This window comes from Elephantulus edwardii, unplaced genomic scaffold (genome assembly GCF_000299155.1).
Source record: "Elephantulus edwardii isolate Elephantulus edwardi_28Jun2011 unplaced genomic scaffold, EleEdw1.0 scaffold00345, whole genome shotgun sequence".
NCBI lineage: Eukaryota > Metazoa > Chordata > Mammalia > Macroscelidea > Macroscelididae > Elephantulus > Elephantulus edwardii.
In genome coordinates, this window is record NW_006400095.1 from 657,770 (window position 1) to 678,427 (window position 20,658).

The following is a 20,658-nucleotide window of genomic DNA, read 5'->3' on the forward strand; positions in this document are numbered from 1 at the left end:
TTCTGGTAGAGTGAAAAGAAAACCTACCAATTGAGAAAAAACATTTGGCAATGGAATCTCAGACAAGGGTCTCATAATAAAGTCTAGAGAATATTACAGGGCCTCCACAAGAAAAAGACTGATAACAAAATTACAAACAGGCAAAAGACATGGAAAGATTTTTCACAGAGGAAGACTTCGGATGGCCAACAGACAAATGAAGAAAAGCTCAAAATTGCTGGCAGTCCAAGATATGCAGATCAAAACCACGATGAGATACCATCTCACCCAAGTAGCAGTGGCAAAGTTTAACAGGAAAGCAAGTAATAATTGTTGGAGAGAATGTGGAGAGATTGGAGCTCTCATTTACTGTTGGTAATACTATAAAACGGTACAGCCTCTTTGGAAGGCAGTTTGGTGTTTCCTCCAAAAGCTGAACGTATAAATTCCATATAACTCAGGCACTCCGCTGCTAGGAATGCACTCCAAGGAAATTATAACTGAGACACAAAGATTTGTACACTGATATTCATAACAGAATTATTCACAATTATATAAGAACATGATAACAGCCCAAATGTCCAACAGCGAAGGCATGGATTGAGAAACTGTGGTACTTTCACATGATGAAATACTATGCAGCACTCAGGAGTAATGATTTTTTAAAAAATACAACAACAAACAAAAAACAAACTGTAAAACATGAAAGAGACTGGAGAGCATTATGCTGCGTTAACTAACCCAGTGTCGTAAGAACAAATACTACATACAACCATTATTGTAAAAACCAGAAGGATAACCAGTAAAATTTGTATGAAGGTCCAAGGGGAGAAGAGAAGGAATCAAGAAGGATGAGGATATGCAGGGGGAAATCACAAGTTTGCAGAATTTGGTAAGAGGTGGGAGGGGGTAAAAGAAATGACAAAGATGTAGCAGGAACCAGAAAATTTGGGATAATGATGGGCATAGACCAATAGTGATTAAGTTTATAAAACACAATGTATGGAAATGATTGTATGAAATTATCTGAATGAAGGAAAGTGTGTAATATATATGAATTTGTATGGAAATAATTAAAGTGAAAACCAATAAAACTGGAACACATCCAATACACCCTTTTCCAGTTAAGAGCACAATGGTCTATGCTGGACTTTTGTCATAAAATAAATGGGGGGAGAGAGAGAAAAGAAGAAAAAAAAAAGGAGAAGGAGGAGGAAGGCAGTTGGGAAGAAAGGGAAGGAAGGAAAGAAGGAAGGAAAGGAAGGGAAAAAAGGAAAAAACTGGCACAGCTTCCTGTGGGTCCTGACAAAGTGCTTCCCACGTCCAAGGTGGATCTTATTCCCAATGAAAATGCACAGACCTTCCAGAACATAGCTACAGGGGAACAGGGCTCATATAGAATTTTAAAGCTACCTTTTCTAAATACAATTCTTCTAACCTCAGTGCTGACTTATACCCATAGACCCTAAAGAAGATAATCTTTTTTCTTTGAGGTTCCGTAGGTACAGTATATCACAGTCTATTCCCAGAGGAACTTTCTTTGAGGGTCAAACAGATGCAAGATGTGGCAGCTTACGCCTCAAGGATTTTGGTGCACAGCACTATTGAGAAATCTTCACAAAGAATTCCCAGAAACAGGTATGACTGAGAAATCAATTTTTTATAACAGATTACCAAAAAAAAAGTCTATCCTGTAATTGTCCAGTGACTACGGTACAATAAATTGCATATGTGTTAGCAATTTTGTCCCCTTACATTATCATATCACCCCACACAGGTGTTATCCACCGAGCTCTACTACATCCCTACTCCTAAAGATCTTACCTTTGATTCCTCTGATTGTCTTTCAGGCAATTATGGCTTTGTAACTTTTAGTTCCTATTCCAACTGAACTAAAAATGTTCTCCTCACTGTCCAGTGAGGTAGCCACCTTGACCCTGAATTTAGATGTCTTCCTATTCTGGCAGGGAGTCACAGGATAGGACAGAGTTTTGAGCTGTTGTTCATAGGTTTTCTATGAGTTGGAGTCTATGCCATGGCACCTAACAAAAACAACAACAACAAACTATTATTCACAGAACTAGAACTTCACTATTGCATACACGCCAGATGTTGTGATGGGTTTTAGAAAGGGAATACATTTTTTCATGTGGAAAAGATTTTGTCTGTGTATATATGCAACTAACAGTACAATAAAATAGTGACTTTGAGGAAAAAGTGTATAATGGGAAATCATTTTAACTCCTTTATTAACTTTTTTTAGTTTTTTTTAAATTACACCAGTTTATTTACAAAATTCGAATACATTATTTTCCAGACCAGATTTTTTCCTCTTTCCCTCACCACCCCCATCAAATTCTACAATCCCATGATTAATCCCTCCTTCCCCCTGCACATCATCATCCTTATTAACTTTTTAGGAAATATTTTATTTTTTTACTTTTTTAGGAAAATACTTTTACCAATGTAAAAATAGTCATTCTAATTGAACCTCATTTGATTCCTATTTGGCTTCTGGTTTGAAAGTAGTGTAGTATTAAATTCATCTTATTTCCTCATCATCATACAGGAGGAAATAAGAAAACTTCATATATAATAACAGTGTACTCTTTTTTCACTCACATCATGGGTTCCCAAAAACCATGTCACCATGCCAAAATCAGCATCATATGAACACTATCATATAAGCATCACATGAACATGGAATCATATCAGATTCCAAAATGGATGATTACATCATTACATAAGTGTTAAATTTCCCCACTCTAAAACTGCCAAAAACCTAATTGTGTAACTGTCAAATCACTAAAAGCCATGGCCCAGCCAAGTTGACATATTACAGTGTTATTCTTACCTCTTAGCTCAGTATTTGTTACTGCCAAATATATTTTAATGTACAAAACAATCAGATAGAAGATTTATTTTACTATGGTAGTGTCAAAGAATGAAAAATAGCTAGAATTCTGTAAGGAAGGAAATGATAGAGTTTTATTGTTGGTTTTCATTACAGCTGAAGCTAGGGTAACATTTGGTTAAATATCAAGTGTTCCAAAGATGAAAGAGGGGTGAGAGATTTTTATACAGGAGAACTGGTGCTTATATACAAGTTACATAAGAGTCACAGTAAACTTTTCATAATGTCAGTTAATCTATTTTCTGCCACAGACTTTCTGTGAAGAGAACTGCATACATAAAACTCTCTTGGATGAGCATTCTAGTAATTTCTTTCTTGAAACCTCCCTATCATTTGTTTAAACATAAGCTTTACTATTATCATATATTAGTTGCATTCTTTTGAGAAGCAAAATTTTTTTTGCAAGAAATTTTTATCGTAAGTGTGGTTCACTCAAAGGGGTGAGGGTATATGATTTTGTGAATATTTAAAGAAAGAATATAAGGCAAAGGAAGTCTGAATTCAGTCCATTTTGTCACTCAGTCATGCCAAGTGCCTTAGTTTCAATGATCTTTCTTGTGTAATAATGAAATAGAAAATAGTGAACTAGTCGACAATGAGGAGGAGATATAAGTAGATAGAAATAGATAACCATAGATTATGTATATCTATCTATCTATCTATCTATCTATCTATCTATCTATCTATCATTGTTGTCACTGTGCACCGCAGAGTTAGAACAAACCCACAGCTGGCCCTCCAGCGGGTTTTCACAGGCAGTTCCTTCTTCAGTGGAGCAACTGGTGACCTCGAACCATGTGCCTTCAGGATTGCAGCACAGCTTCTTGGATACAAGTATAAGCAGTTCCCAGGTTACTAACATCTGTCTTACAAGTTCCTCATGCTTCTTTTTAATATTATGCCAATTTTACTTCATCATTAAAGAAATGAACCAACTCTTATTCACAACAGATTCTGCATTACCATCACTTTAACTTGCTGCACCTACTTCCTCACGCTCATTCAAATTCAGAGCCACTGCCATGGAGTCAGAACCGACTCACAGCAGGTTTTCAGAGGCTATAATTCACACAGGAGGAGATCGCCCATCTTTCCCCAGCAGAGCTGTTGAAGGATTGGAACTGCGAGACACTAAACCTTTGGGTGAGCAGTGCAATTCTCTACAGACCACTTGTTCTGACTTTCCTGTGAACTCCACTAAAACACATCCTTGGGAATAGCTCTCGCTAATAATCCAGGAACTGCCTGTACTAAAAGAAAGAGAGTCGTTACGGCACTTCAACTAGTCAACAATACGAACCCAAAACTAATCTTTTATAATAATCAAGTGGAATTTTTCTCATACTCACTGAAATGTGAATTAGTATTGGTAATGTGTGAGACTTGTCAAATCTTAGTAATTTTTCTGTCACAATCTTTTGACATTGTTCCTTTTTATTCCTTCCTGACAAAAGCAAAGAGAAGCAATGTGCCACTTGCCTAATGAAGTGAGCTGTAAATCTCTCACCTATTAATCTTCATCCTGTATGAGCTTTCCTGGTGGCCTCATGTGCAATGGAACGAATGCTACCTGGTCTTAAGCCATCCTTCCAGTCCCTGGCAGGGTGCAATGTGACATTGTCAACACGGTATTCTGAATGCTTTCTAACCTAGGACTCATTCCCAGCACCTTGCTGTACAATATTCGGTTGGAATCCACCAGGCTTTCATTGACTCATTTCTAGTAGCATCATGTGCAGTGTGCATTGTTCAGCTTTTCTCTGGAAGTTCGAATCCACTAGCAGGTCCAAGAGAGAAAAATAAGCAATCTCTGCATGACTTACACCCTTCAAAAATCCACTGGAGGGTCAACTATGAATCGGCAAGGAATTTGAGACTTTTCAAAGGGACTTGAAAAGATGGGGTAATGATAGTCATAGAGCAATAATAATTAATGAGATAACATAAAATATATATGAAACAATATATTGAATATCATGAATGAAACACAATGTTAATGAACAATTATGTGCAAAAAAGAAAAATACGTAAAAACAAATACCCCCCAAAAAACTCCTCATTTAAATTATATGCTAAATTTTTTTAAAAAGTGTCAGAGAAAAGATTGGACACGTCACCTTTATAGTTTGCCTATAGATAGATATGAATGATTACAAACAAAATATAAGTTAGATTACTAGATATACATACAAACAATATACAAAGCTTTCTTTGAAAAAACAAATCTTAAAAATTAATGGACAAGTGACGTATAAGACTAGTTATTGCTGTAAGGATGGCGCAGGGCTGGGTCCTGTATCATTCTCCTGTGAACAATTACGAAACAGAGGGCATTGCTTAGAAACAGTAACCAGGAAAGAACCTTGGGACACAAACCCAACCCAGGACTCATTGGTGCCAGGGATAGTGGACCCATTCCTCTTCCACTTCATTGTGTCTGGCCATGGGCCATCCTTAGTAATGGGATGGCAGGATATGGCATGGACAGCAGGCAGACAGGTGAACACTGACTAGGGGCATATTTGTGGAATTCAGGAGCCTTCCACCAGCAGTCACTGAGGCTTCTCGCTTACCTACAGACAAGATGACACCATGAGGGCCAAGAGCCCCCAGGAGGCACTTGGATCCAGGAGTCCGGCTCCCCATTTCAGCCATAAGCAGACTTTTTTTCTACCATTTTTTGGTAGAAAAGGGTTGAATGCTAGATACACTGGGAGAGAGGAAGAGAGAGAGAGATAGAGAGACAAACACACTTGGGAAATATTGACCCTCACTTGGCACGAGGCATGAATGAGACTCTGCAGAAATAGCTCAGCATTGTGCTTTCAGACCACCTTGAGGCACTTATGAAAGAACTCAACATATCTGGGAGCAGCTCCTTGGAAGAAAAGATTGTTGAGCTGAATAACACCAGACTGTTATTAGAGAATTTAAGAGAATCTGGTCCCCAGGAACACATGATCTTCCAGGATGACAGTGGTGAAGAAACAGGCTAGATCGCAAACAAGTGTCTCCATTGAAGTCTAAGGTCTCAAACCCCAAAGAACAGAGTAACCACAAAATCCCAGACAGGAAGGTGAGAGAATTAAAGGTATAGTTTGTTAGGAAAGTTAATTACTACCCAGAAAGAGTTAATGATCCTTAAAAAAGAAAATCATCTGATGGGGAAAAAATAAAGAAATCCCAATAGACAGGCTGCTGGACATGAACCACGAGCAGGGAAATGCAGTGACATGAACCGAAAGAGGCCCTCTGATGGCTCCCTGAGCCACGAGGAGGCCCTGGCCAATGTTGTGGAGTTGCAGGACATCCCAGATAAGCAGTCCTGAGAGCAGAGTCTGAGGAAGGAGCCACTGGCTGCCCTGTCCAGTCGTTTTATCAAGCTGCTGGAGCCCCTGGATACTGCACTGTGGGACCTCATCAAGTCTGAGGAAGCAAACACAAGGCTGGAGAGTAACGTCCATGAAGCCATGGCCTAGAAGAAGAACAAGGAAGAATCACCACCCTTGAAAAGCACTTCCTCAATGCACAGCCTGAAGCCTCATCGGTGCATGACCTCACATACAAATTAGAACATGAGATATCAAATAAAGACAGCAGTCAGGGACAGACCCAGGACCAGAAGTGGCAGCTGCAGGAGCATCTGGCGCCAATGCAGCCTCTGCCGCACCAGACCCTGTGTAAAGCAGAGACCCTGTGAGAGGTGGAGGCGGAGCTGGCCTGAGCTTGGCCCCAATCTGCAAGTCAGAACAGAGAGGAGACCACATGGAACAAGAGCTGCTACAGATGGAACTGCATTTGGAGGGAAAGAACCAAGAGCTGCAATGGGCACAGCAAAGAGAGAAAAATGAACCAAGAACACAGTGTTTATCAGACTCTGTGGACAAGCTCCTCTCATAATCCAATGAGAGGCTTCAGCTTTACCACAAAGGTCACATAGCGACTCCGGAAGAGAATTCTGTTACAGGAAGCTAAAAAGGCAAAAGAGCAGCTGGAAAACTCAGCACAAGGACCAGCTGGTAATGAATATTGAGGCTCTGAAGTCTGAGCTAAACCAGATGAAGCCGGGAGGAGCCTCCCTTCATCACCGATGCATCCATCACTTGGGCCACACCTGGATGCCATGTTGCCGGTGGATACAGTCACGCTATTGCCTACAGCACTGGCTCTCTGTTGCCTTGCACCTAGTAAGGTCAGCTGGTCACACTGCAGGAGGAATCCTCCCAGGTACAAACACTTAAGGACCAGGAGTGGGAGTGCACCCAGCAAACCAGTGTCCTAGCAAATGTGATCTAAGCCTTTGAGAGAGACCTGGATGCATCGGGGAAGAGGACAGGGACCCTCTCTTCAAGTCAGTCCATCTATTGTCACTCAGTGAGCAGGATGTCAGCTATGTCCATACCTCAGCTATGATGCCCCAAGAGCAGCGGGACACCATCCACAAAGAGGTCAGGTTGGTCATGAAGAGGAGGAGGATGGAGAGTGCAGAGCAACGGGCCAAGGCGATCCAGACCACAGCTGAAATCAGGAGTGTAGGCAATCTTGTTCCTTTTAGATCAGTGAATTCCATTCCCCATTATCCTTACTCCTCTCCAGCAGGCTTCTCCCTGACTCCCCAAGAGAATTCCCCCAGAGCCCGCTCAGAAAGTGGACAGACTGAGCATTATGGCTGTTTCCTGCTTTCAGAGAAGAGGTAGAAGACAAGAAGACAGACAAAGATCCAATGTAAAATGTCCTTACCACCCTTCTCCCCTCGGTCCCTCAGACTCGACAAAGGCCCCTTGCCCACTGTCAGTCATGAAGACATCAAGGACATACTGGACGGACTTTCAGGAGGGGCATGTGAGTAGCCCCAGCAGCAGTGACAGCAGCCAGGTCTAGTTGCACAGAGCCCCAAAGAAGGGGATCAAGTTCTCCATTGGCTACTTAGTTGGTAAGAAGAAGAGTCAGCCCCAGCCGGGGCACAGAGAAGACCTACAGTAAGCAGCCCTCCTGGAGACAGAGAAGCCTTCTCCAGACGCCCTGGGACTTAGCAAACAGAGAGGACAGGCAGGGAAGAATTGCAAACTGCGAAGGACGCATGAACTGCTGGATGAAGCCCGGAGACAGGGTCTGCCTTTTGCACAGCAGGATGGGCCAAATGCCATCATGTGACGGGAGTTCTGGGTGGGATGCCAGCCTTGTATGTGGCCGCTTGCCAAGAAAACGTGAAAAGCATTACTATCGTGTCGGCCTTGTTGGACACAGAGATCCAGTGAGGAACGTGCATGAAATACCTTCTGTTTACACAGAGGCTGTGGCTGGCTATCCAGGTGATCTTGTCTCTGACCAGTCCATCTGCTCTACCAACATCCAGGAGTTCATGGGGACATGAGCTACGACAAGACAAGTGGATTGACAGTGGGTGGCTGCCCAGCCCGAGCCTACCACAATATTGTACCTACTTTGAGGACTGTCTTGTGAACTCCAGGATGGTGAAACCCCCTGACCAAGAAGGCCCAAGCTGTGGGGACAGCTCAAGTTGTCACGTAAAGAGTTTCCAGTGTGAAATCAAGTGTCTGCAAAAGTTCAATTATGACCAGAAAGAATTAAGGGGTGAGGGGGAGGGAAAAAAAGTCAGAGTGAAATAAGAGATGTGCTTATCTGACATGACGATCGAGCGATCTGCTGGATTGTGGCCGTTGGCCTTGAAGAATGTGCATGGAGAGCTGTATGCACCGTGCACTTGACTTCAAGGTGCTGCTGCTGTTACTACAGATCCCCAAGCAGAACATTCGAGTAGTCTTAGAAAAGTCAACAACCTTTTGATCATGGGCACCCACAGGATGAGAGGAGGACAATGATAAAGCCTTCAGGAGAGTGCCATCCTGGAGGAAGAAGCTCAGACTGAAGGGCATGCGGGGCCTGGAGGCTGGGTTGCCAGAGGCAATGCCCACCAACTTCTGGGTCCCGGCTGCCACGTCATCACCCTCCCTCCATCCAAAGAAGGTACAGATGGATAACAAGGGACCTGGAAGACAAAGACTGGCCTCTGCTACGCTGAGGACCTCCTGCTAATGCTTGCTCTGCTGGACCCGGGTTACCTCTATGGATGACTGTGTGGCACTGTAGTCCAGCAAGAACTGGACTCAGCATTCAGTGGGGTCACTGATCTGTAAATACTTGTCGTGGTGGTGGTGTTGTTGAGTATCATTGAGTCAGAACTGACCCACAGCTGACCCTTCAGTGGGTTTTCAAAGGCTGTTAATCACACGAAAGGAGATTGTCCATCTTTCTCCCATGGAGCAGCTAGTGGACTTGAACTGTGTGCCTTCAGGGTTGCAGTGCAGTTTCCTACCACTAGGCTACAAGAGAGAAAAAGATACTTTTAGAATTTAATGCATCCTTTATTAATGTAAACTTTGGCTTCTTCATTTATCTAAGTAGCAACTTATGTTCTTATATTTTAGTTTTTCTTATCATTTTAGTCTTTCAGATGATTGTATAAGTACTTATATGTTTAAATTCTGTGAACACATACCGGGCTTTTGTGACTGAAAAAAAGAATCTTCAGAGGTAGACCATCAAGTCTGTCTTCCCGTCTTTGTCTGGAACTTCTGCTAAAATCTGGGGCCCGTGGGTGACTGTTGGTATTTGAAATATCACCAGAGTAGTTTCCAGTATAATGGCAATTCCTAAGCCACCGCATTACCACTAACATGCCATGACGTGGCAGATGACTGGACCTGTGGCCTGGTTAGGTGGTGTTTCACACATCCGTGTTGAATTGATCCATTTCCCAGGTGATTTTATTCATATTTTTAGCTGATGTCAAACCAAGAAGTAGTAGACCAGGCCCTCTATTCTGTTGCGCAGGTTACAGGTTGAAATGGATAAAATGCATATAATCCTCAGCAAGCTAAGAGACCTGCAGAGCCGATCAATTAGGGAGAAAAACCACAGGACAGAGGGAGATTTTTGTAGAGTGTTGCTTCTTTCATTCTTAGAAGAAAAGCTAATTTCACAAATGCAGCGTCCTGGGGACAGGGCGGGCAGAGAGGAAAGGGAAGACAGGGACTTGCTTCTCATGAAAGCATTATTATTTTATGTGTGAAAGCTGAGATTAACTTCTGTCCTAGTGCTTGGATTTGCTTTTCCAGCTAGAATTTTCATTTTCAAAATGTAGCAAGAGTATCATAATGCACTGACATTTCGAAACCGTCATCTTTTTAGATATTGCTTCAAATGACACATTTTATGTAATTATTCATATTTCAGAGTTGTTTTGTAAACTATTTTTTTAACACTTCTAACTTAGGGAAGCAAAGAATTTCCTACCCACTACTGGAGAGGCTGAGGATCGGAGAGGGGAAATGATACTCAGTAAAGTCAGCACCCGTGAGGGAAAGTCTTCATGCCCGTCTGAAAAACACATTTCAGTCAATTGTTTGGATAAACAACTTCAAGAGCATGAAAAGATCCTTGTATTTAAAAAGGTCATATATCATTAAAAAAATCCCAGTATCAAAAAAGCATATGACATTCTGTCTTGTCAAACTGTGAACGAGCAATAAAATCTGTATTGAGATTGGTTTTTAAAGGACACTAAATGAAACAAAAAGACTAAAATCAACTCTAAACATTGTCTGAAAGTTATGGTTCTCTGATGTTGTTCTTTGGTGCATTGAGTCAACTCTGACACACGCATCTTATGAATAATACATTGGAAGCCACCCCTACCCTGTGGTATTCTCACCATCTCTGACACATTCAACCCATTGCTGTGATTGCTGTGTCATTCTATCTTGTTGAGAGTGTCACTCTTTTTCACTAACCCTCAACCTTTCCCAGGATGACTGGCCCCACCTGACAATACGGTTGAAGTATGTAAAACAATGTCCCACCAATCCTTGCCTCTGAGGAGTACCCTGGTTGCATTCCCCCCAAGATAGACGTTCTTTATGTGTGTGTTCTTTCTGCAGAACCTGTTGGTTTTATTATGTGTCATCAGGTTGACTGTGACTCATAGTGACCCTAAGTACAACAGCTCTGAAGCCTGCCCTGTCTCGAGCCAGTCTCACTGACTCCAACACACCTACTCTCATTGCCCAAGTTGTCATGTCAATCCATCGCATAAGGGGGGTCTCCTACACTGTCCCTCACCTTCCTCATACTCATTCTACAATAATAGTTTTATACAGTATTAGTTCTTACGGGACTGAGTTAGTTTACTCAGCATAACTCTCTCCAGTCCCTCCCACATTAGGTAGAAATTTACAAAATCATTGCTCTTATGTGTTGCATAGTATTCCATTATGTGCATGTACCATAATTTTTCAATCCATTCCATTGAGGTTGGGCATTCAGGCTGTTTCTATGTTCTTGCGATGGTGAATAACACTGCTATGAACATTGGTGTGCAAGTCTCTGTGCCTCAGTTCTCATTTTCTCAGGGTATATTCCAAGATGGGGAATAGCTGGGTCATACGGAATTTCTATGTTCAGCTTTTTGAAAAAGTGCCAAACTGCCTTCCAGAATGGTTGTACTATTTTAAGGAAATGTCTCACATGACCACGGGCACTGGTAAGATAAAAATGTGTATGTCAGGTTTCCAGCCCATTTTTCTAGGGGCCATGGTATACTCTGTGTCAGTAGACATGATACTCTGAACCATGTCAGGTGAGTGCCAGAGAGATGGGCACAGGACCAGCATGGATGGAGAGCAGGGTCTGGGTTACAGCGTACTTATGTTTAAGAAACATTTTAAAGGTTACTATTTTCTTTTGTTTGTTTATGTTGTCCTTCTCCAAAAACCGGTCCTTCCTAGCAACATGCTCATAGTATGTGAGATGGAGCTTCAGAAAGTCTTTGCCTCTTAGGGGCAAATTGGTTTCTCTCTTTCCAAGACAGATCTATTTTTTCTCTTGGCACTCCATGGTATATTCAATACTCTTGTCCAGCACCACCACTAAAAGGTAAGAAGTTTTCTTCAAAGAATGTAAACATATCAGCTATTGTCCATAGGAACACTCTGAGTTGCAAGCAACTCGACAGCACATAAAAAGTACAAATTTAAATATACCAAGAACAAGAAAAGAAATTAGAAAGTTAATTACCATCTTACATTGGGAATCTTCCACCTGTGTTTTACCGGAGTTCTTAAATGTCGTTTTAAAAATAATTTGTAAAAGATAAAAGACCATAACATTTTGTGTTTTTTCCCTCTAAATAACTTTACTTGAAATTCTTCTCATCTTCTTCTAAATTTCCATATTTATTCCTTGTCCCTCTTTATCCCTTTGCCTTTTTTTCTTCATCATTTTCTTTCTTTCTCTAGATTTATTTTCCTCTCTGATAGCAAGAGATAGGCATAGCTCAGAACAAAACAGAAGGGATACTTTCAAACAGGATAAATAAAAATCACAGAAACATTGCAGAAGTTTTTGGATGACTGTTCACTTGTACTCTTCCTTTTCTGCATAAAAACATGGAGAAAGTAATAGGAAAGGTGGAAAAAAGAAGACTAGGGAGAGGAGAATTAAAGGGATTTCCAATAATGTGTGTGACATTAGAAGGCACCTGAACCAGAATGGAAGCAGCAAGGAAAATCAGAGGAAAACACAGGACCAGCTATGAGAATAAGGAGTGGGCGAGGAGCACAGGGAATTGTATTAGCAGTGAGTATAAAACAAATGAGAAAATGTGTAAGTGTAATTACTAAAATTTATATTCAGTACTTTCATTGGTAAAAGCAAAAGTCCAACAATCCATTATGAAGGCTTTTGTTCAGAGTATCTAAAAGGCATATCAGTTAGGGACTGAATTTGTGACTAAGTGCACTGTTTAAAAATTATATTTGCAGCATTAACAGACATTGCACATATAAGTCCTTAAACCCTTCCTGCTCAAAACTTTTTAATGTTTCAGTTGACTATGTAGGTGCTAGTTCAGTCTACTGGGTTGAGCACGGTTATTTATTTAAGTAATGAAAGACTTCATTAAATCTGAAGGTTGGTAGTGGAATAGAAAAGCATCCAAACTGGTATATTTTGTATTAGTGTAAATGCTAACATTCCTTGGATTTAAACAAATGTGATGTTAATGCTCTATTGGAATAATAAATGTTAACAGCTGAGGTAGTGGCAAATATATGTATCCAGTAGAATGCCTATTTTATAGTAGGCTTACTTTTTAAAAATTTAATTATACTCCCATGGACTTGTAATTGTTGTCTATCTAATTGTCACATATATACATTAGCTATTTTATGTGGGTAGGAATTGAATGTGCTATTTGTCATTAAGTAAAACATTTTTTTAGGGTACAATGTAAAACTGTCAATATGTTTAAATTTTAAGATTTTAGTGGGCCAACTTGGGAAAGGTGAGCTAATTCAATAATTAAAAAATCAAACCTGTTGCTGCTGAGTCAATTCCACCTCATGGTGACCCTCCCTTAGCTTTCTAAAGCTGTAAATCATTACAGAAAGACCTTGGCCACATTTCTTCCACAGGGTGGCTAGTGTGTTTGAACGATCAACTTTACAGAGTAAATGTGTGTTAAAAATAAGTGTTCTCATTTCATTCAGTCAATTTGTTGTATAGCTCTGTCTTCTAGACTCTATTAAGTTGCATGGTATAGCAAATATTTCAGGTGTGGTGAATCTGTTGCTATGACTTTCTTTCGCTTAAAATGGCTTTCCTAGATCATCGTTCTACCAGCTGCTTTAATTCTGTCTCAGCTGCAAACATGTTAACATAATTCAGCTGCCCCAACTCTGCCTGACATGGTCCACGTACATAATCAACAGCTGTGTAAACCAGGAGCTACACAAGAGGAGTGCAGAGTAAGCAAAGGAAGAGAGATGATCACAAGTGGTTTAACCCAAGCTTGCTAGACGGTGAGAAGTCATCTGTTCTGAGAAATTGCGTACTGTGGACTGAGGTAGGAAAAAAGATGTGATATACTAATAATGATATACTAATAATGAAAATAACAAAGATGCTTACTGAGTGAGAAATAGTTGTCTGGGCTGAGAAGCACAGTGATGTTGGTCTGATTTGGCACTTTTCTAGTTCATTTGGATGTGCCTAACTTTGGGAGTGCCAGTTGACAAAACCAGTGCCACAGGTCTTCACCCAAGCTTGCTGGAGGACTGAGGGATTATTTAATTATTGTCTGTTGTTGCCAATCTGCATAGGCTGTTAACATTATCTGGAATGAGTGATTGTTGTTGCTGTTGTGTACCCTTGAGTGGGGTAACCACTCATGTAACCCTTCAGAAAATTTTCAGAGGCAGTTAATCACATGGGAGGAGATTGCCCATCTTTCTGTTGCTTGTTGAAATTCTATATATGGCCTTTGGCTTCCTAATAAACTCCACAACTGTGAGTATGGTTCTGTCAAGGCTGTGTAGTCACTTCAATAAATTTTGGACCCAGGTACTAGTAAGATTCATGTGGAAATTCATGACTGTGGGTACCGCAGCATAGGAGACCATGCCTGACCTTGATACTATTAGTGTGGTCCTCTGGGTGTTGATTATGGGGACAGTTGCCCTTGACAAAGAAAGTAGAAGTCAGACTCAGCCTTCCTCCGTTATTAGTCTTGCTCCTTTTACAAAACTGTCAATCTTACAAAATAAAAGTATGTTAAAAATAAGTTTTCTAATATCACTTAATCAAAGTATTTAATATCTCTTTATTCAAGAGTCTATTAAGTGGTAAAGTGAATCATAGGTAGTACATGAGAAACAAAAATTCAAATAATTACATGACTAAAAGAGTGTCTGATATTCTTTGAAAATACAACTATATGGTAGATGAAAAGATATCAGAAAGATTAGAATAAGAATAGAAAATACTGGGAAATGCTCATGGAGAGGTAAAAAGATTTTATTGCCTGCCACAGAAACCTACGAAAAAAAAATTTTAGGAGAAAAAGAAGAGCAAAGGGCAGAGAGTGATTTTCTTAGCTCTGAAGTTTCTTCCATGTCAATCTGAAATCTACTTTCCTGGGATTTCAACCCATTGTGCTTTTTCTCTCAGGGTCAAACAAACAAAAATTACTCACTTAAAAGTAGTGGAAACTGAGACACAGACAAGTTAAAGCATATGTTCAGAATTATACAATTAGCTAATGGTGAAATAAGATTGGGACTTAGACATATTGCCCCCATTTCATGCTATTAACATCTACAGAATATAATTAAAAGATTCTGTAGTCCCTGAATGTCCTATTTATTGCTATGACATAAGAAGTCTCACCAATGAATTGATACCTTTGAGTTGAAGAATATTTGAATATATAGCATAAACAGGAGAATGAACAAATTTGTCTTAGAAGCAGTTGCAATCAGAGTACTTCTTGGAGGCAAGGATGTTGAGATTTCATGTCACATATTTTGGACATGTGGACTGGATAGGAAGTCCCTGAAAAAGGATATCGTGCTTGGAAAAGTGGAGGATCAGTGAAGGAGGGGAAGACCCTGATGAGATGGGTTGACACAGTGACTGCAGCAGTTATGTGTTTAAGCAGAGATTGTGACGACGGCACAGAACGGTGTTTTCTTGCACATAGAGTCTCCATGCACTGGAGCCGACTTTACAGCACCATTCAACAACATGAATCAGGTGACCACAAAGGGGAGTTGATGACATCACTATTATCCCATCACTTCCTCATTCAGGAATGCAAGGAGGCATCTGAGGAACAAGTTTGCTCCTTTATGTGATGTAAACTAAGGTTATTTCATGGTTTTCAACTGGACAGATCTGGCAGTCCAACATGTTCATTGATATGTTTGACTCATTGGCAAGAATGGCTGCAAAGGTGGGTTCAGCTGGGGTAGTTGCATGAAGGATTCACACCAGACCATTCCAGTTACTGACCACAGGATAGTCAAATTACTTAAATGGAGACCAAAGACTATCAAAGAGTATGTTCTACAGAACTAAGGGAAAGCTTCTAAGAAATCCCTTACAGTACATTTTCTAAATCAAGGAAGTCCACAAAGCCAGACCAAATTTAAGGGGAGAAGATTTAGACTCTCCTTCTCAACTGAGTTGTGATTAAAAATTTATAAGCATCTTTAATTTACCACATTCGCAAACATAAAGTCAGAAACTGGATCCTTCAATGTTATACCCAATCATTGTCTTGATGCAATTTAGCATCCCCAAACCCACATCCTTTGAGTCAGCCCCAGGTCGTAGCTAACTTATACTGGGTTTCATAGCTGTACGTTTTCTTTGGAGGAGACCATCTTTCTTCAGCATAACAGCTGGTGGATTTGAACCACTGGAGCTAGGTAGGGTAAGTAGCTCGCTCTCGCTCGCTCTCTCTCTCTCTCTCCCTCCTGTGCCCACAGAGTTGTCCCTGTACTTTATAATAAAAACAAATCTCAAACTGATTACCCAAATCAAAATCAACTCATAACTGACCCTCCAGTGGGTTTTCAAAGGCTGTAAATGGCACAGGTATAGAATTACCAAGTTTTTCTGGAGGGGCCACTGATAGAGTCCAACCACTAGACAACACCCTCCAGACTACACTAATCAACTCCAATTCCTTCTCATTGTCTTGGGGGCTGAACCAACTCGTACTCTCCAGCAGGTTTTCAGAGGCTGTAGATAGCACAGGAAGAGATTGCCCATCTTTCTCCTGCAGAGCAGCTGATGGATTTGAACCTGTGAATATAAGTGACCTGAACTAGGAGTTAGGAGACCAAGTTTTAGTTCTGATTTAATGATCAGGTAAATAGAACCTGTAAAGTAAGTATGCTAGACCTCTTGGTAAGAGACATTCATCATTTTCCTGGAAATTTTTAGATATGTTCTAGAGAAAATGTTTTCTTACTAAATTCCTGGAATAGAGTAGAAGAGCATGCTGTACCACTTTCTGCGGGCTGTCCAGATTCAGCTCAGGCCCAGCCCTAACCATCCTACATCATCTCCTGCTAGTTATGTTTCCATGGTTTCAGAAAATGAAAACTTCTCAGAACACATTAATGTTCCTGTTAATGGTACTCAGTGCTGAAACAATTGCCAGTCCTCTCGTGATGACTTGATACAGAAGTCCTGAAGAAGCACTTTGAGCAAGTTCATTCTGGTGCAAACCTCCCCCACTTAGAATGACTAGGGATGATAGGAGGAGAATTGATGCCTTTGAGCTGTGTGTGGTGTTGGAGAAGAGTATTGAATATACTATGGATTGCTAGGAAAGCAAATAGGTTTGTCCTGGAGAGGGTGAAGCCCGGCTGCTCTTTGGAGGCAAGGATTCTGAAGGTTAGTCTGATATGCTTTGGACATGTTGCAAGGAGGGATCAGTTCTTGGAGAGGGACGTCATGCTTGGTAGGGTGGGGGACAGCGCAGGAGAGGAAGACCCTCAATGTGATGGATTGATTCAGTGGCTGGTAATGAGGGCAAGTGTGTCAGAGATGGTTAGACTGGCACAGGATAGGATAGACTTTAGGGCTGTTGTACATAGGGTTGCTATGAGTCGCAGGCGACTCAATGACAAATCACAACAACCACTCCATAAGAAACCACCTGAGAAATGTGTTTTAATGTAGATTCCATTTCAGTACATTGTAGAAATCGAAATTCTCCATTGTTGTTGAATCCACTGTAACCCATGGCAAACCTATAAACAACAGATCTCGTCCCTATCCTGTGCCATCCTCGCCGTCATTGTTCCAGTCACTGTGACAATTCATCTTGTTGAGGTCTTCCTCTCTTAAACCAACCTTCCACCTTTCCAGCCATGATGTCCATGTCCCCCTTCAAGCACTGGCCCCTCTTAACACACCCAAAGTAAGTGGGACGAAGTTTCACCATCCTTGGCTCAAGGAAATTTTCAGTTAGGGATTGAATTGGTTCAAAGCCTGACCCTGTTGGGGAGCTCCTGTAACAACAGCCCCCACCTCTCATGTTCCCCAGACAGCTCTCTTCAGACCACTTCAGTAGGCAGCATCTTCACAGAATAGCCTTCCAGGAGAAGCGTTTTATTGTGTGCTCACAGTTTCTAAACAAGAATGATTCAAAGACGTGGAAAGACTGCTTTGTAATCAGAAACTATTCAAACAAATCTGTGTTCGCTTGTAAAATGACCCACTCTCAAAAAAAAAAAAAAAAGTGACTCACTCTTGTTTTATCTCCTTCTCTAATGAAGTTATTATTTTCTTGTCCAAGGTTAAATGTCTTATAAAGCTCAGCCAATTTGTTCTGGATATTTATCATTTGTTTCAAGTCATGAACAATGATGTCATGATGGTGTGCTTGGTATCCTATGTCGGTAAATTGAAGTGATTTCTTTTAATTCTCATAGGTGTGTGTGTACATACACTATATATAGAGAGAGGCACAGTAGCCAGGAGGAGCGCTGCTAGCCCAGAAAAGATGGGCAGTACCAACCCACCCATTGTTCTGCTCTTCTGCAGAAGAAAAAGGAGCCATTTCCTACCATGTGATTTACTGCCCCTGAAAACCTGCGAGACGGTCAGCTCTGAGTCAGTTTCCACTCACTGGCACGTAACAACAATAGCAGAGCTACAATACACCTAACAACCCATCTCTCAGTATTTTTCTGATTATTAGGATCTCTATTTATGAAAACCAAAATCCAGACCCAGTTTTTCTGATGTACAACAGGAATACTGTTGAATGATTTAAAGTGCCATCATGAGTTATGTAGAATCCTATAAAGATCAATTTTTTTTCCATTCTCAATGATCTCCCAATGGATTATGCCTAATAGAACATTAACTTAATGAGTATTTCAAGCAGGGCTTGAAATTTTATTCATCTTTCCATATACATAAAAATCAGAGCTCAGAGCCTGAGCCTTTTCTAAAACTTTTTTGCATATTTTCTGTATCCTTTGAATTCTGACCTATCCTGAGCCAATCTCACTGCCTCCAACACACCTGCCCCCATTTCCCCAGTTACAGTGTCAATCCTTCTCTTCTATGGTCTCCCGCTCCTGCACTGTCCCCCTACCCTTGCAAGCATGATGTTCTTCTCTTAGAGCTAGTCTCTCCTGGCCATATGCCCAGAGGATGTGAGACAGAGCTTCAAAATCTTTGCCTTCAGGGAACAACTTGGTTTCACCTCTCCACAACAAGCCTGTTTGTTCCTTTTACAGTGCATAGTATGCTCAATACTCTTCTCCAGCATCACAACTCGAACACAGCAATTCTTCTTCTGGCACCCTGAAGTCATTGTTCAACTCTTTCTAACAAAGACCATGGCCTGGACCAAGCACATCTAGTCTCTAGACTGGCATCATTCCTCTTAGCACTCTGGAGCCAAGTTTCTGACAGCAGATTTTCCCAGTGTAATTTGACTTTTGGTTTCCTGACTGCTGGTGCCAAGAATGTTGACTTGGCTGGGTAGGACTATATAATGTTAGGTGTTAGAACCTTGTGCCATTGGGGTGTCAAATGCTATAATGGTTACCATTGGACAGTGTTTTGTGGAGCTCCCAGTTTAAGACAGGTTTAGAAGCAAGAGTAGCATCCACTTCTTAAACAACGTACCTCTGGAAACTCTTTGAACTTTGAGAAACAATAGTAGTTATAGAAAGACTTCAGATTTTTTGTTCATAGGGTCGCTACGAGTCATGCTCAACTCAGTGGCAATCAACAACAGCAGGTGTTTGTGGCCACCAAGGGGATGGAATAACTTGATAATAAGTACAAGAAGCAAGCAGCACCTTTTGGGCCGAAATATGCAAATAATATGTGTAGATCATCTCATAAGGCTTAAATTGAGCAGGTTCAGAGGCAGAAAAGAGGAATCTCATTGGTATTATGGAAGAAGCGGCTGAGAACATAGAGCATCCTGTGATCCAGAGAATCCGGCACGAGATAGAACAAGATCAAAACATGGTCACAGTGGCAACAGCGGTGGCGCAGAACCAGAGGTGGGGGTGACACTGAGCAGAACTACAACTGCTGATCCCTGAAGCCAGGACTGAAAGCCTTCACCTGGGCTTACCAGCAGAGTACTGGTGGCACAAAATTAGCAAAACTGAAAGAGCATGTAATACTTTCCTGACTCAGTGTACAACCCAAGGTAGTGAAGCCAAGGGTCAGAGAGAACATGACTGAGGAGAAGCTCCTCTGATTGAAGAATAGTATATGAAGTACTTCGAACATGAACTATACTATTCTCTAATAAGCCCATAACATTGAGTGGCGCCTATGATTTCTGTATGGTAGAATATCTGATAATTATAAACAATTGGCAACCGTAATAGTAAAAGAGCAAGAATTGTGGGGGAGACAGTTGCCATCAGAATTGGTAGGAAAAAGAGGTGGCGTGTCTGACCTCAGTGGAATTAGCTTTGTGCTGTCGATATTCTTCTTTTTTTTTAGAATTAAAGTTTACAGATAATTTGGATTTCCATTCATTAATTGTTGTACACTTTCCCGCCTTCTCATATCTCCCCCCAGTTAGCTTTTCTCTTTGTAAAGTAAAAAATAAATAAATAAATTCATCCATTCATTCATTCTTTCATGGTTATACAATCCTCTCCACCCCCCCCCAGTCCACTCCACTCTGCAGGTTTCATTCTGGACTCTTGTCATGATGATAATACTTAATCATATATTCCCCCAAACAGTTCTCTTCCTCATCTGTTTCAATGCAGTATACATTATTTATCCCCTTAGTTTTTCCCCAACCCTGATGTTAGTCCTGCTTTACAACAGTGGCACTATGCAGTATTTGTCCTTTTGTGACTGAGATATTTTACTCAGCATAATGTCCTCCAGGATCACCT

The 20,658-nt window shown here is 40.9% G+C and overlaps 1 pseudogene; it reads left to right on the plus strand.

Annotated features, from left to right (window-relative positions):
* Window positions 1-1,541: 1,541 nt before the first annotated feature.
* Window positions 1,542-20,658, plus strand: part of LOC102851530 — an 87,431-nt pseudogene continuing 68,314 nt past the window's right edge.